The sequence below is a fragment of the Bos indicus genome, chromosome 2 (genome assembly GCF_029378745.1).
Source record: "Bos indicus isolate NIAB-ARS_2022 breed Sahiwal x Tharparkar chromosome 2, NIAB-ARS_B.indTharparkar_mat_pri_1.0, whole genome shotgun sequence".
NCBI lineage: Eukaryota > Metazoa > Chordata > Mammalia > Artiodactyla > Bovidae > Bos > Bos indicus.
In genome coordinates, this window is record NC_091761.1 from 23,943,248 (window position 1) to 23,960,004 (window position 16,757).

The window sequence follows — 16,757 nt, forward strand, 5'->3', positions numbered from 1 at the left end:
TGCAGACACAGAAATGACTGTCAGGCAGGAAGACTTTTTATACCCACATAGCCCTAGAAATAGAGGTACAGCTCATCATGTAAGGCTGCATAGGGAAGTACCAGGGTTGGTCAGGAGACAGAGAGAACGAGGGAGAAATGTGGGCAAGAGTATTTACTGTGGTTTCTGTGGGGAGGAATGGGAGAGACAGGGTAAACAGGATTAGGACTGGCAAATTTGAATAATGTTAGCAGGTGCTGGGGCATAGGGGCTGTACCTTGTTGTCAGGTACCACGTCCTGGAGTGATTAGGGCAGGGAACTAGTAGCCTGGAATTATGAGCCCAATGAAGGCTGGGGTACAGGCTGGATTGGGTGGTTTACATATGAAAGGTGAATTATTTGCTATCTCTAGGAGTTAGCTAACCCTGGGAGGAGCAATACTTCCAGGGTTAGCAAGACCTCAGACATCAAAGCAGCAAATCCAGAAAGTAGAAAACGGTATTATATACATTTTTGCATTACTTTAGTTTCCTGTGAATAACATCTTTTTAAATTTTATTTGTTTATTTATTTTGGGGTGTGCTGGGTCTTTCTTGTTGCACTCAGGCTTTCTCTAGTTGCAGCAAGCAGGGGCTACTCTTTGTTGCACAGGCTTCTTATTGTGGCAGATTCTCCTCCTATGGAGCACAGACTCTAGGGCGCAGGTTCAGTAGTTGTGGTGAATGGGCTTGGTTGCCCTGTGGCATACTAGGAATTGAACCTGTGTTTCCTGCATTGGCAGGCAGATTCTTAACCACTGGACCACCAGGGACATCCGTGAATAATATCTAATAAAGTATTCTTGGTAAATACAAGCTAATTCATAAAGTAATTCTATATTCTGTAGTGCTCTTCACTTAGTACATATGCTAAAATCTACAGAACAACAGATCCTAATACAGCTCCTGGTGTTGGGCTTGTAAGCCCTCAGTAAGAAAGGTCTAATGAATCCTATAGAGATTTTCAATAAAATATTAAAGGCAACCAATGGCAGCACAGATAACCCATCATGAAACTGGGACTTGACCATAGGCATCATGTTTCCTAATGCTTTGTGTTATCCAGTAAGACCATGCTTTGACCACTGCAAAGGCCTGTGCAGCTGCTCCTGAGAAAGTCTAAATAATAAACTTCAGGTAAAGCATCTCACTTCTAGTCAGAAATCAGGAACCTGTTTAAAACAACTGACTCTGGAGAATTTGAGGAAAGTTCCAGGAAGAGTTTTCCCCACTTCTGCTTTCTGGACTTTCAAAGTCCTATTGAATTTCCTTCCCAAAGATGAATCATGGCAAGCCTGACTGAAATCTCAACATTTGGTCGTCTCCAAAGCATCAGTAATCACGGCAAGCCAGCTGCTGCTAAGGCAATTAGGAAAATTACAACACCCTGAGCTGATGGTCTCGTCACTTTTTGGCAATAAAACAAAGCATAAGAGACCCAGAGAAATCGTCAAGGTCATATCTTTATTACTTCCCAGATGTGCCACTTTTTTTTTCTCTACTTCCTAGAACAACAAAACAGTAATTATCTGTTAGTCATAAACCTTGTGATTCAGCTCTGTGATTATTATTTTCTCCAATTAAATAAACTGTATATACCCTTCACAATTTGATTTTGAACTCAAGTGGCCAACTCTGGCTGCTTAGCTAGAGACTGAAGTTTAGGTATTAACGTTTTCTTAATGTTGCTTTAATAATTATTTTAACCTCTCATCTTACTCTCACCTTGGCGGAAATTATGGTCTCATTGGATGTTTGCGCTACAGGCTGCAACTAGATGTTAACCAACCTTGGTAAAGAGTTTCATTGGTTGGCAACCAGTCAGGCTTGTGTCATTTGTGTTGCCAGAAGAAGAAAGAAATTTTATTTTAAATTGCTACTTCTATACCAGGAGAATTCTTGGTTTATAACCTCAATATAGATAGCTTCTTCCCCATGACTTAAATAGCAAAACACTATTACAGTTACAAACCATTTAAACAAGTGTAACTAGCATCATATTATGTGTAACTAGCAAGATATTGCATTGATTTCTATGAATATAAAACCAAGCAAAAGCATGAATAAAATAAGTGTTAATGGTATGTAGTCCATTCTTCTTTCTCAGAACATAGTAAGTGGCTTTCTCTTAGAGGAATAATTCTATATGGCATGGGCGTTGTTTTAGTTCATTGTGCTTTGCTCTTAAAAGAAAGACTCATGTTAATAATAAAACAAAGCATTTATCAAAATCTATAAAACTGTGATACTTTGTGGCATATTATAAGCACATTCATGTCAATTATTTTATTTATTTATTATTATTTTATTTATTTTATTTTTTAACTTTACAATATTTTATTGGTTTTGCCATATATCAACATGAATCCTCCACAGGTATACACGTGTTCCCCATCCTGAACCCTCCTCCCTCCTCCCTCCCCGTACCATCCCTCTGGGTCGTCCCAGTGCACCAGCCCCAAGCATCCAGTATCGTGCATCAAACCTGGACTGGCGACTCGTTTCATATATGATATTATACATGTTTCAATGCCATTCTCCCAAATCATCCTGCCCTCTCCCTCTCCCACAGAGTCCAAAAGACTGTTCTATACCTCAGTGTCTCTTTTGCTGTCTCGTACACAGGGTTATTGTTACCATCTTTCTAAAGTCCATATATATGCGTTAGTATACTGTATTGGTGTTTTTCTTTCTGGTTTACTTCACTGTGTATAATAGGCTCCAGTTTCATCCACCTCATTAGAACTGATTCAAATGTATTCTTTTTAATGGCTGAGTAATACTCCATTGTGTATATGTACCACAGCTTTCTTATCCATTCATCTGCTGATGGACATCTAGGTTGCTTCCATGTCCTGGCTATTATAAACAGTGCTGCGATGAACATTGGGGTACACGTGTCTCTTTCCTTCTGGTTTCCTCAGTGTGTATGCCCAGCAGTGGGATTGCTGGATCATAAGACAGTTCTATTTCCAGTTTTTTAAGGAATCTCCACACTGTTCTCCATAGTGACTGTACTAGTTTGCATTCCCACCAACAGTGTAAGAAGGTTCCCTTTTCTCCACACCCGCTCCAGCATTTATTGCTTGTAGACTTTGGATCGCAGCCATTCTGACTGGCATGAAATGGCACCTCACTGTGGTTTTGATTTGCATTTCTCTGATAATGAGTGATGTTGAGCATCTTTTCATGTGTTTGTTAGCCATCTGTATGTCTTCTTTGGAGAAATGTCTATTTAGTTCTTTGGCCCATTTTTTGATTGGCTCATTTATTTTTCTGGAATTGAGCTGTAGGAGTTGCTTGTATAAAAATATGGAACACTTTATGAATTTGCATGTCATCCTTGCGCAGGTGCCATGCTAATCTTCTCTGTATCGTTCCAATTTTAGTATATGTGCTGCCAAAGCGAGCACTCATGTCAATTATTTTATTCTGATTTATAGAAACTGTATAATTTCCCCACCCAGAAATAATGTTGATATATATATATATATATATATATATATATATATATATATATATATATATAATACATACTGAGTAAAGTTATAAGGGAATGCTGTTTCACAATCTTTTACAGATGTGTGTGGAAAATAGCACTTGGAGAGCATCATCCCACTGTCATTAAGTATTCTTTTAAAATCTCAACTGTAATGATTTCATATAAAGCCATTGTACAAATTATCATAGTTTATTTTATCTGTCTTCAATGGTTAATTATTTGGTTTGTTCCCAATTTGTTGCAATGAAAAACACAATACCCCCACTAAAAAGAAAAAGAAACAAAAAAGAAAAATAATAAAACACAAATATAACTCTACAAAGTACTTCTTTATAGCTCAGTAATACTCTTGCCTGGAGAGTCCCATGGATGGAGGAGCCTGGTGGGCTGCAGTCCATGGGGTCGCTAAGAGATGGACAGGACGCAGCGACTTCACTTTCACTTTTCACTTTCCTGCATTGGAGAAGGCAATGGCAACCCACTCCAGTGTTCTTGCCTGGAGAATCCCAGGGACAGGGGAGCCTCATGGGCTGCTGTCTATGGGGTCGCACAGAGTCGGACACGACTGAAGCGACTTAGCAGCAGCAACAGCAGCAATATGCCTTTTGTTCTTCCTAGGAGAAGTTTCTAGAGGAAATGAATGCATACTAGTAAGCTTTTAAAAGAGCTCCCCTGATAAACTGGAAACTCCATGTGGGTAGAACTGTGTCTCATGTTCATCCTTATAGCCTCAACCCCTGGCCCAGTGCCTGACCTGGGTACACATTCAATGTGTATCTGCTGCTTATCTATACATTTTTAAGATTTTCTACAATGAACAAAAGCTCCCACCTATCCATAGAAGGTGCCACTGGTTGATTAACATTGAACTTTTAGAGTGAGTTGTGGCCTCCTAATGGGGGTGTGTTGGCAAATGTTTAATACTACAGCTCTGAGAATAGTTCTACCATGAATGTTAGTTGATGTTTTCTTGCACTTTAATGAGTAAGAAGGGCTTCCTTGATGTCTCAGATGGTAAAGAATCCTCCTGCAATGCGGGAGATCTGGGTTCGATCCCTGGGTTCAATCCCTGGGTTAGGAAGATCCCCTGGAGGAGGGCATGGCAACCCACTCCAATATTCTTGCCTGGAGAATCCCATTAGACAGAGGAGGCTGGTGGGCTACAGTCCATGGGGTTGCAAAGAGTCGGACATGACTGAGCGATTAAATACAGCACAGCACAATGAGTAAGGCAAAAGACAGACAATGGAGACATACTTTGGAACTTCACTCATTTACCAGTGAAGTGATTGACTTCTTTGCAGAATCAAATAATAAGAAGAATATTTTCTTAATTTTTTGTGCCATTCGCATTGTAATGGATATAGACAGGATACACTTTTAGTTTAATCTGCTTTATTATCATTTTCTCTGACATGTTCTTAAGTCTAGACAATCAAAAAAGAAAACAAGTCAAATCCTGATTCATAGAACTTCCTGATTTCCATGGTGTAGATACTCCAACCATGGCCAATTTCAAGTTGCCAATGTGATGCCACTACATGTGGTACCGGGCAGAGGTGTGCAGCACACATTATACTATGGTATTTTCTCCCTGCAGGTACTTAATAACCTAAAGAGTGGTAATACAATGTGGTAAGGTAATCAGGAAGGGATTGACTTTATTTATTACCTTTGTTTTTAATATAATTCATTTAACTGCAGCTATGTATTAGATATTTGTATCTAACATATTACAATATAGTATAACTTGTATATAATATAAGCATTTTATATAATTTATGTAAGATTGTATATAGTTAAAGTTTGAATAGTGGCTGTGTTGAACAACCAAACTGAAGAATCCTTGAAAATGCAACAGTTGCCTGACCCCAACACACTGCCACCTGGAGGTCTGTTGGAAGAGGGTTGAACCCGCAATAGCACAGCTGCATCAAGCTGAGCGCCATAGGCCCAGTCATAGCTGCTGGTCAAAACGGTGGAACGTTCCTGATGACACGTCAGTTTCCGTTCCTGCCCTTGTCGTTGCTCGTCCTGTAGGAGCACGGCCATCATCTCTGCAACTGTTTCCCCAAGGTCAGTTTGAATCGCATTTTTGTCTTTTTTCAAAGAATCTGCCTGCAATACAGAAGACGCAGGAGACCTGGATTCGATCCCTGGGTTGGGAAGATCCCCTGGAGAAGGGCATGGCAACCCACTCCAGTGTTCTTACCTGGAGAATTCCGTGGACAGAAGAGCTTGGCAGGCTACAGTCCATAGGGTCGCAAAGAGTCGGATAAGCTGAAGTGACTGAGCACGCAGGCACGCATATGCCATTATCAAGTCTATTAACATCACCGTTTTCTAGAGCCCTTGAAAGCAAAGTCCACTCATTCCTATTCTATCTCCCATTCCACATGGATGAGTGTGAGGCTGAAACCCTCGCTTGGAAGGGTTTAGGGAAGCAGGGCAGAGCCCCCACAACTGCAGGGTATGAAATAAAGAGGAACCGAAGAGGGTGTCTGGGCAAAGGCAGGCTGGGCAGACATCAAGAAAAAGGGCCAAGGTGTCCCTGGGTCTGAAGCTAAGTATCTGCTCCCACCAGGGCCAGCCGCATTAAGCAGGGGCATCGGTTTGGAGCCAGAGTCAGGAGTGTCCCTGAGGCAGTGACAAATGAACAGTGTAAGTAAGATTTCAAAGGAGACATTGGCCTACTTGAAAGAGCCATGATTAAGAAGGTCACAATTGCTTTCAGAAATAAGCAATACAAGAGAAAGCAATTTTACTGAGATGGGTGCATTGATACCCGTTAGTCACCGATCACACCTGTTAATCTATTAAAGCACTGCTAAACAGTGCTGGCATCTCTCGAGCCCATGGAACCCCTCCCCTCACCCCCAGCCCCAGTTTCCACTATTTTCCCTGGTTGCCCAGGATGGTTACCAGACTCCACAATCAGCGGAACTTTCTCACAGCATCACAGTGTCCTCACTCCTTGATGTTCCTGCTAGATGGCAGCCTAGAGCACAGAAATCACTTCTATTCCATAGATTAAGGGAATATCATGTTTTATTGGCCTCTAACTGCTTCTCCAAGTCAGATCTGAGGCTGGCAGCATCAGCATTACCTGGGAGCATGTTAGAAATGCAGATTCTTGGGCCTCAGACTTAAGGAAGCAGACCCTCTGGGTTGGGACTTAGGCATCAGCGTTTTAATGAGGTCTTCAGGGGATTCTTAGGCATTAAAATGTGAGAAGCACAGTATACTATAGTTAGTAAAAATCACAGACAGGCCATCACAATTCAACTCTTTGGTCTAAATACTGCCTGAAGCAGCTGCTCCAAGTTGACTAAGCTTTTCATCTGGGATGTATTTACCTAAAGATTCCCACATCCACTACTATCTTCTTCTTGGGAATCATCCAAATTGTTCCAAACGTGTGATTCTGTGCACATATAAAGCTGTCAAATTAGAGGGGAAAAGTGGATTATTATTTACAAAGAGTGATAGAGATATTCCAACACAGAGCACCACTTCCTTTTCTTTTGATTCCCAGTGTCCTCACAGTAGAAACAGTGCCAAAAAACAAAAACATAGAGTATGTGGGAATTAAGTTGTCATGTAATTTAAGCTGTATTTGTACAATGATAATCACTCTCCAATAGATATATACAAGAAGTGTTCTTTCCTGTTGTGTTTTGATTTATCAATTGAGTACATTATCTATCCATGGCAAACCCCACAATAAATTATAATAATCCAGTTGAAGCAGTACTCATTGTGTGATTCAGTTCAGTTCAGTTCAGTTGCTCAGTCGTGTTTGACTCTTTGCAACTGCGTGAACCACAGCACGCCAGGCCTCCCTGTCCATCACCAACTCCCTGAGTGCACCCAAACCCATGTCCATCGAGTCAGTGATGCCATCCAACCATCTCATCCTCTGTCGTCCCCTTCTCCTCCTGCCCTCAATCTTTCCCAGCATCAGGGTCTTTTCAATAGGTCAGCTCTTCGCATCAGGTGGCCAAAGGATTGGAGTTTCAGCTTTAGCATCCTTCCTTCCAAAGAAATCCCAGGACTGATCTCCTTCAGAATGGACTGATTGGATCTCCTTGCAGTCCAAGGGACTCTCAAGAGTCTTCTCCAACACCACAGTTCAAAAGCATCCATTCTTCGGTGCTCAGCTTTCTTTATAGTCCAACTCTCACATCTATACATGACCACTGGAAAAACCATAGCCTTGACTAGATGGACCTTTGTTGGCAAAGTAATATCTCTGTTTTTTAATATGCTGTCTAGGTTGGTCATAACTTTCCTTCCAAGGAGTAAGCATCTTTTAATTTCATGGCTGCAGTCACCATCTGCAGTGATTTTGGAGCCCCCAAAAATAAAGTCTGACACTGTTTCCACATCTATTTCCCATGAAGTGATGGGACCAGATGCCATGATCTCCGTTTTCTGAATGTTGAGCTTTAAGCCAACTTTTTCACTTTCCTCTTTCACTTCCATCAAGAGGCTTTTTAGTTCCTCTTCACTTTCTGCCATAAGGGTGGTGTCATCTGCATATCTGAGGTTATTGATATTTCTCCCAGCAATCTTGATTCCAGCTTGTGCTTCCTCCAGCCACACTACTTTATTTAGTGTTTTAAAATTAGGTATTATTTGCTTCATTATTAAAGGTACATGCTTAGAGACAAAGAAAAGATAATCATGAGTATTTTGGCCTAGTTTATCCACAGTAGCCTGATTCAATCAACCAGTCAGATGAATCCTTTAAAAAATCACTTTTTGATGTGATATATAACCAATTATACATTTTATTTTATTATTGCATGATCAAACACAGCTAGTCAATCATATAGCCAATAAACATCCACTCTGCCATGTATTGTGAAAAATCTAGGTACTTAAAGATAAATAAAAGTCAGATAGAGACAGATGGTCACACTAACCACTGGTGTGACAAACGTTTACCCTACGTGGTCTTCTGGACGTTGTCTAAGCTTTTCTATCTTTTAGCATAGGTACCAATCTGTCTTCTTCTAGTAGCACAGTATATAGTACCTAAAAGAGACAGACACATATTAAGAGCTCAGTAAACAATTTAAAATATTTAACTTCATTTTCATCTTATTTTGTGCTGCGTAGAGTGCTACATCTTCCAAATGTTTATTGCATATAATCAGTGTTGTGCTGATAAATACCTCTCTAGGGGGAAGACAGCCTGATTGGTAGTGTTTGCTGATCTCAGTGGGAGAAATCCTCCCACCATGGCTAATTTCATGCCATTCAGTAGGTAATAACTGACTTGTAAAAATTTCGAGAATTTAACAGCCGACTAGGAGGAAATGATAGGAGCTGCATTAAAAAAATTTTTTTTTAAATATATGGTTGGGGAGATATTATAGTACAGCTTCTGCAGATGATTAGAAATGTAATAACTTTTGTACAACTTAACATTACTATGAAGTATATGTACAGTTTGCAAATCTATCCTGTTGCTACAGAAATGGGTATAATAGAAATACTCAGATACATAATAGGTTTATATATTGAACAATGTAGTAATATTGTATACCTATGGCACCCAACTCCAGTACTCTTGCCTGGAAAATCCCATGGATGGAGGAGCCTGGTGGGCTGCAGTCCATGGGGTCGCTAAGAGTCGGACACGACTTCACTTTCACTTTCACTTTTCACTTTCATGCATTGGAGAAGGAAATGCCAACCCACTCCAGTGTTCTTGCCTGGAGAATCCCAGGGACGGGGGAGCCTGGTGGGCTGCCGTGTATGGAGTCGCACAGAGTCGAACACGACTGAAGCGACTTAGCAGCAGCAGCAGCAAGCACATATAAGGGCTTCCCTGGTGGCTCAGGTTCTATCCCTTGATTGGAAAGAGCCCCTGGAGAAGGGCATGGCAACCCACTCCAGTATTCTTGCCTGGAGAAGTCCATGGACAGAGGAGCCTGGCGGGCTACTGTCCATGGGGTCACACAGAGTTGGACTCAACTGAAGTGACTAAACAGCAGCATCAGTAAGTATATATAAAGAATTTCAATATTCCTGATGGAACAATTATCCGACTCTATATTTGCCAGAGGAAGAATATATAAAAATGATAGGTTGTGCTTTCTTTGGGGCTAGGGGAAATTTCTTTTATTATTATTATTTCCAATAGAATAAAGAAAGTTGACATTCTGATAAGAGCTTTTTCATGGAATGTAATAACAATCACCATCTTTTCATTATAACATGCTAACACATAGCAGTTATTTTACACAAGGAGAGGGAAAGATATTGTTGAAGATTTTATCAATTATATTTACTTTTTGAAAAGAATGAAGTAACATCTATTTTTTTCTTCTAAATAACAGATTGCCTTTATTGAGGAAACAGATGTAGTTAAGGAATTCTTTGTACCTGAACATGAATAAGAAAATATGTTTAAAGTTCATTGCAGCATTCATTGTAATGAGTTAATGGAAGCAACCCAAATGTTTCTCAGCAAAAGGATTTATAAAATGAAACAGTATCTAGAGGTTAAATAAATGGATTAAATCTACATGTATGAACACAGTAAGAACTAAAAAACAATATTGGATGAAAATTAGACCATGTACCATAAATGTCATATAGGTAAAAGTTTTAAATCTATAAAACAATGCTTTACATTGCTTGTGAATCCAGTTGTATGTAACAGAAGCAGACAAACAAGATGTGGCCTGGCTACACTCCAATTCAAGACTTGTTTTCTCAGAGAAAGGTGAGAAATGAGCATGGTAAGGGAAAAACGGGGAACTTTAACTTAGTGATAATAATTTTTTTGTTAAACAAAATAAATTAAGTAACAAATTTTATTATTAAACGGAAAATAAATTTAATTAAAGCAATTATAAAATGTCAGTATTTGTTAACTTAGGAAGCTGGCTTATGGAAGCTTTTTTTTTATCTATTGTTATTTTGAAATGTTTTTGATTAACAAAACTACAAGTGAAACAAGAAAATAGATTGGTTCTATCTGCAAAAAATGTAGATATGTCCTTCATGTTATGAATTGTTAGAATAAGTAATGCCTGTAATAATTTGGAAAGTTAATGAGTATTTCCAAACAGCAGTCCATTTTTACTTTTATTTTGACCAGTTGAAAGTTTCAAGGGAATGGACTAAAGAAACCAAAGGGAAAGAAAGCAACAAATAGAAAATATTAAATTAAAATATATACTATATTTCTCTGAATGATAAACAATCTATGGTCTGATGTAGCAAATTTTTATGCACCAATAAGGGGGCAAGGTGGATGGGAACATTTTCAGTTTTGGTTGTTCAGTTCAGTTGCTCAGTCGTGTGCTATTCTTTGTGACCTCATGGAGTGCAGCACACCAGGCTTCCCTGTCCATCACCAACTCCCGGAGCTTGCTCAAACTCATGTCCATTAAGTCGGTGATGCCATCCAACCATCTTATCTTCTTTCTTCCCCTTCTCCTCCTGCCTTCAATCTTTCCCAGCACCAGGGTCTTTACAAACGAGTCAGTTCTTCACATCAGGTGGCCAAAGGATTGGAGTTTCAGCTTCAGCTTCAGTTCTTCCAATGAATAATCAGGACTGATTTCCTTTAGATGGACTGGTTGGATCTCCTTGCAGTCCAAGAGACTCTCAAGAGTTTTCTCCAATACCACAGTTCAAAGGCATCAATTCTTTGGCACTCAGTTTTCTTTATAGTCCAACTCTCACATCCATACATGACCACTGGAAAAACCATAGCTTTGACTAGACGGACCTTTGTTGGCAAAGTAATGTCTCTGCTTTTTAATATGCTGTCTAGGTTGGTCATAGCTTTTCTTCTAAGGAGTAGATGCCTTTTAATTACATGGCTGCAGTCACCATCTGCAGTGATTTTGGAGCCCAAGAAAATTAAACCAGATTGCAAAGATATTTAAATATAGAGCAAAACCAAAGTACATCTTCAAATTGACAACACTCAATAAGCAGGTGTTCTAGAAATTCATCATAAATTAACCCAGCAAAGAATGCACAGGAGTTTTACTGGGAAAACTCGTTATAAGTTTTTTATGAACAAAGACTTAAATAAATGGAGAGCAGCACCATTTTTGTGGTTGGTATGATTTAATATTGTAAATGTTCCATTTCTCCCTCTATTAATCTATAAGTTTAATGCAATTCCAATCAAAATCCAAGGGAACTTTTTAAGGAACTTGAAAAATGTATTCTAAAATTTATATTAAAACATAAAAGTCTAAGTGAAATTTGGAAAAGGAGAAATGAAGACCATCAGTAAAAATAGATTCAGTAAGAAATAGATTCATGACTATATTTACAAATATCAGAACACCCTTCTTAAGGGGCTCACACAGAGGAAGATTCGACTCATGCATCGAATCCAGAGGCAGCAAGGGTTGATACTGAAACTGAACAATGCTATTAATGACCCTAAGTCACTCTACATTTTCCTGACCTGCTGTTCGTAATGCGTAGACATTTCTCCCTACCCTTATCACCTCAGAGTATTGTACCTCCAGGCCTCATATATACATTCTAGAAAAGAAAAAGGGGGAAAGAGATGAATGATTTTCCCTTTTATTTATTTATTTATTTATTTTTTTACTTCGGGCGTCGGAGCAGCGCCATGAGGAAACGGACAAGCAAGAGTGGCAGCCCCGCCCAGGGAAGGACGCGGACTGGACACAGAGAGGACTAGCTTCCGCCGCGCAGTTAGGACTGTGCTGCGGCCCGCAAGCTGAAGATCTTCGATTTTCCCTTTTAACTTGGAAAAGTAAATTCCTAAGGGAATTTTGCCTCCATCTTATTATTTGTAACTATACCATGTGGCTAATCCTTGCTGCAAGAGAGGCTGAGAAAACAATTTTTGCTGGGAATATTGCTATCCCAAACAAAGTTGGAATTCTATTTATGAAAAAGAAAGGGAGAATGGATATTGAATACATAATTAGAATCTGTGTTAAGGAGGACACACTCTTCTAATGATAAACAACCAAACAAATCATCAGTGTATTTTTGGCACAAGTCAGACAAATTGACCAAGTAATGGATCAGGATAAGAGAGGATAGGATTAGATGGAATGGAATGGAACAGAATGTACAGAACAGAATACTCCAAATAGACCCAGGTATATATATGGGAACTTATTTGATAGAGGTAACTCCACAAGTCAGTCTGAAAGGGATGGATTATTTAAAAGATGCTATTTGGTCCATTGTATAGAGAAAAATAAAGTTGAAACTTTGTTACTCACATATAAAGATGACTTTCAAATGGATAAGAGACCTACATGTACAAAGTTAAGTCATAATAGATATGACTACATGAATATTAAGTTCTATTCAGTGAAGGACACAATAGATAATATTCACACCTGATGACCATTTGGAAGAACATATATACTATGTTAAAAATTGACCAGGGATTAATATTTAACAGTGCTGTCAAATAGAACTTTCTGTGATGATGAAAATATTCTGTATCTATAGTCTCTAATATGGTAGCCACCACCCACCTCGAGTTATTGAACACTCAAAATAGGGCTAGCATAATTGAGAACTCAGTTTAAATTTTTAATTAATTTTAATTTAGTCATACATGGCTCGTGTCTACCTTACTGGACAGTGCAGAACTAGAGTGTTCAAAGAATTCTAGAAAATTAATAAGAAAAATACAAGACAGTCCAGTAGAAACATATAAATAGATCAGGAAGCCTAAACAGCTAGCAAGTATATGAAAAGATCCAAAATCACAATTAGAGAAATGCAAATTAAACAGAGGCATGCTTATCACTCATTATATTGGGCTCTGCTGATTTCTGCTATTACTTTGACACAACAGATTTGTGTTTCAGTTCAATATTTCCCTAAAGAACATAATGCTTTATGATACCTGTATTGCAAAAAATATCTGAATATTGAATTAAGTCTGTAAGAACAGAGAGAAGAAAGGGCCAAGAAGAAGAGAGCTGGTGGCACTTCACAGGTATTCCAGGAAGCTGCTCCGGGTACAGGTGTAGATACTTTCAGACAAGCTTCTCGAATGTGTCCGTTAATCCTCTGCACCTGAAATAATTTACCTAATCATGTGGCCAGGCCTGGGATTTGATTCCTACCGCATTATGAAGCTTTTAAGATTCTCTCCTCTTTCTTTCCCTTTTCCTCCTTTAGAACTTTGTAGGAATGGGTTTGTGCAAATTTCTTTTGCTTTTTATGGAAGCTGATCTTGTAAATTTTTCATAAACTAAAGAATATTCAGAGCTGCAAAAGAAAATAATTGGACACTCGTATTTTACTGCACCTTTCCTAAGGCACTATCATGATCTCTTTGTAAACTTACTTTCTAATATTTTTTAAATTGTGTAAATATTGATAAATTAATGACCTCAGAAATCAGAAGTGACACTTCAGTTTTAAAACTGGATCTTTAAAATAATGGAAATTAATGTTTTTGTGGATTTCTAAACATTCTTTCACTATTTTCCTTTTATTCAAAATAGGCATGCCCCTTGAATACTGGCAATCATGTGCTAGTAGAAATTTTAGGTATACAAATTTATTTCATTCATCACCACCGTTATTACCAGTTATCAGTCTGAAAGTGAAAGTGTTAGTCGCTCAGTTGTATCTGACTCTTTGCTACCGTATGCACTGTAGCCCATCAGCTTCCTCTGGAATTTTCCAGGTAAGAATACTGGCATGGGTAGCCACTGCCTTCCCCAGGGGATCTTCCTGACCCAGGGATTGAACCAGGTCTCTTGCATTGGAGGCAGATTCTTTACTGTCTGAGCCACCAGGGAAGCCCCAGTTATCAGTCTACTTCCAAATAAAAATCAAACTGGAATTCAGCATATATCTGGCTATTGAAAACTTTAAGTATTTCCATTTCAGACAAGAGAGCCTGAGCAATTAATCAAATTCAGAATTAAAAAAAAAAAACAAACAACCAGTTTCTTAACTGAAATAATTCTTTTGCTTCTCCCAAGCCAGGAAAAGAAAAAAATGTTGGAGCAAATTCAGTACATGACTGAGATTTGAGAGATTTTAGGAAAATTTTTTACCTGCTTCAGCCTTGCTAACTAGTTGACGTCAATTACTACAGCTTGTCGGGAGGAAGATCTTTGTGGGTTTTGTATTTGTTCTTTGTCTTGTTTTTTTGTTGTTGTTGCTGATTTATTCATGTCATTTAAGCACATATATATGATATATATATATATGGAGAAGGAAATGGCAACCTACTCCAGTATTCTTGCCTGGAAAATCCCATGGCTGGAGGAGCCTGGTAGGCTATGGTCCATGGGGTTGCAAAGAGTCGACACGACTGAGTGGCTTCACTTTCACTTTATAGGACATGTATATGTATACATATATGTATATGTATGTATATGTCTCCTACTACATGCTTGTTTTAGGCCCTGGGAATGCAATACCCTTGAGTCCTTATTGCATTTATAATCCAGAGAGGGGAAACAAACAATTAAGGAATTTAAATAAGATGTCATTAAATGCTCCTCTAAGATAAAGAACACTGTGAGAGCTCATAGCAGAGGCAACCAGAGTAGGCTAGACTAGCGATTCAAGTCAGGCTTACTGAATAAAGGGATACTTAAGCAGAGCCCTGGAAGATGAGCCAGACCCTATCCTGTGGAAAAAAGAATATGAAAGGAATGCATTCCAGGCACAGGGAGCTATAACAGGGACTAGCAGGAGATGAAACTGGATGGAGTAAGTTACAAACAGAAGCATGGGATGATTAGATGAACATTTCACAAACAACATTCTGCCTGCAGGGTAAGTGTGGAGAGCGATTATATCTGTCAGGAATCCAAATAAAAGCACAAAGATAGAGAAAAAGGATTTATGGAAAAGGTAAATCCCCAAGATGGCTGATTGATTAGCTGTCGGGGGTGGGGTGGGGAGAGAACACTTGACCCCAAGGCTTACTTGAATTTTAGCCACACTGGTGAGCAATTAATCACTCAGTTACCTCCACCCAGATGCAGGGGAGATTGGAAAATGAGGGTTGGCTATGTGCCCATAAGTAGAATAAAGTGGGCTGAGGAGCACATTGCATCATCTGTGCTTTAGTGTCAGCCAAAATTGATTCAACTTCCCAAGCTGAGCTCCAGATCCTTAGGTGCAATTGAATACTAATACATTTGTTTTCACCATTTTTCTAGGTGGAAGAGCATTTAAAGGTTGAACAATCACTTGGAGATACCATGTTTTCTGTTCTACCTGACAATGTCTAGTTCAGCTTCCCAAATAGTTCTTCCCCTACTTTTGTTACCGAAAGCAGGGTCCAGCTGCTTGCCGCTCAAAAGCCATTAAAGAGGCCAGATTGGTAGAAAGGAAAGTTTGATTTATTTTGGATGCCAGCAACCAGTGGGAGTAGGGGTAAGAAGTAGGGATGCCTGGGGTGCCTGTCCAGAGGCTGACTCCCCTCCTGACAATCAGTGGGCAAGAGGTTTTAGAGCCTTTGTAGGCAGAGTAGGGCTACCTGCAGAAACTGCAATCAAATCTGACAGTCATCTTGAAGTTGGTCATTGGTGGTCTGAAAAGCGTCATCTTGTTATAAGTACAGTTAGTCTTCAGTTCCAGAGTCAGTTTGTTTCCATTTCTTGAGGGCAGTTCTCAGAATTGTGGCAACTTACGTCTGGTCATCATGTAATTAACTTCTCCACCTGGTGGGGGTTTTAGTATCTATAAGGCAGCTCATAGAATGTGACTCAGAAAATTATCTATAGCCCTTGAGAAGGAACTAAAAGTCCTTGACTATTCTTAATAACTATATTATTATCATTTCATCTCCTTTGACTGTTTTCCTTTGTTGCTGCATGTTCTCACTTCTCTGATTAAACTTATTCTTTGGCTAAGTTTTTCCCATAGACTAAGGCGGGCAGAGGACTTTGGGGGTGGGGAGGGGCAAATACCACAGGGTCCTGCTCCATTTCACTTTCGTTTTCTGAGAAAATAGATTTTTAACTTCCATGCTTAGATACTTCTATGTTTTCTCTTTCAGCAAAATATCATCTCAACCAAGATGACCATATTAGTTATCTATTACTATTTTAAAAATTGCTCCAAAATTTAGTGGCTTAAATAATCACCTATTATTATCTCTTGTAGTTTGGGGGTGTGGGGATTGGTCATGAATTCAAACAGGGCATAGTGGGAAGCATGGTGACTGTGTCTGGGACTTCAGCTGGAAGTCCAGGCCTTGGGAGTGGAGCCATATAAAAGC

The 16,757-nt window shown here is 39.2% G+C and overlaps 1 non-coding gene across 1 annotated transcript; it reads right to left on the reverse strand.

The window, feature by feature from the left end:
* Window positions 1-3,324: 3,324 nt before the first annotated feature.
* Window positions 3,325-3,431, reverse strand: LOC139179328 (U6 spliceosomal RNA). Its single transcript, XR_011563708.1, has one exon. It is a non-coding gene; the product is annotated as a U6 spliceosomal RNA (small nuclear RNA).
* Between the last annotated feature and the right edge of the window lie 13,326 nt (window positions 3,432-16,757).